The sequence below is a fragment of the Asparagus officinalis genome, chromosome 5 (genome assembly GCF_001876935.1).
Source record: "Asparagus officinalis chromosome 5, Aspof.V1, whole genome shotgun sequence".
Lineage (NCBI taxonomy): Eukaryota > Viridiplantae > Streptophyta > Magnoliopsida > Asparagales > Asparagaceae > Asparagus > Asparagus officinalis.
In genome coordinates, this window is record NC_033798.1 from 50,355,787 (window position 1) to 50,356,841 (window position 1,055).

General features: G+C 32.5%; 1 protein-coding gene across 1 annotated transcript in view; it reads left to right on the plus strand.

The window, feature by feature from the left end:
• LOC109843176 (exopolygalacturonase) overlaps positions 1 to 635 on the plus strand; it is a 26,136-nt gene extending 25,501 nt beyond the window's left edge. The window contains 1 exon segment of the mRNA XM_020412108.1: positions 236 to 635. The gene's annotated coding sequence lies outside the window, so the exon portion shown is untranslated.

Below are 1,055 nucleotides of genomic sequence, written 5' to 3' on the forward strand. Positions count from 1 at the left end.
ATATAAGAGTAATTTTCATGTGGATTTTGTATACTATAGATTGATTATTATTCATAAGTTCCCACTAACAGTGATTATGTTATTGGCTTAGCATTCCAATTTTCCGAGTAGAAAACAAGCAGTACGCTTCAAGTTAACCTTTGATAGTGATCAAGTTATGTGACAATTCTAGCTGTAAATCTTATTTTGTGACGTTTTTTTTCCCATATCCTAATATAAGTTCATCTTTGTACAGACCAAGACGTTCCCGTTCGAGCTCATATCTTGATAGTTGTGAAGATCCTACATGCAAAAATTAGCATCTTTATACTCGTATAAAGCTGGATGGTTTGCTTTTCAAAGCTTTGAAGACGGAGGCATGTAAGGCTTTTTTGAATCTTTTCCTCGGAAGCCATTTTGAATATTTTTTATATACTAGATCGGTTCTGAGTACCAAGCAAAGATTCTTGATTTTGTGTCAGTGATAAGGCTGATACTATGTATCGCATGAGTTCATTTCATTTCATAGTTTAATTGTTCAAGGACATCAAGTCCAATTCGGTCAAAACATTATTTTGTACTGTTTGATTGATGAAGATGCATGGAATTTTATACTAGACCTTAAAAATTCATGTTGTGCCTGTCAATTTTTCAGCCATGCGTTAATAGATAAATTATCCGTGAACGTTCATGTAGGTAAAAGGAAATTGGTTATTTACTAATATACAAGTTGTTTTATGCTATAGGCTTGCAAATCTGCTAAATTCCTGTTCAGTTTCTCTACCAGGCATATAATTGCAAGTAAAAATAAATGAAAGGGGTTTTTTCATGTATGCCACTCAAATATTTGATATTTGCAAAACTAGCCATCAAATCTTGGTATTTATAAAATTATTCCCCAAAACTAGCATATTGGGGTCTTTCTACTGCTCTATCTTATGAATGTTGCTTATTAAACAAGTCAATGTCAAAACTCCCAATAACTTTCAGGAGGTTTGCGACAATTTCCCTTTTAAAAACTAAAATTGTTAAGTGGAAGGGATAGAAAAAAAAACAAATGTGAGTGAAATGATGGA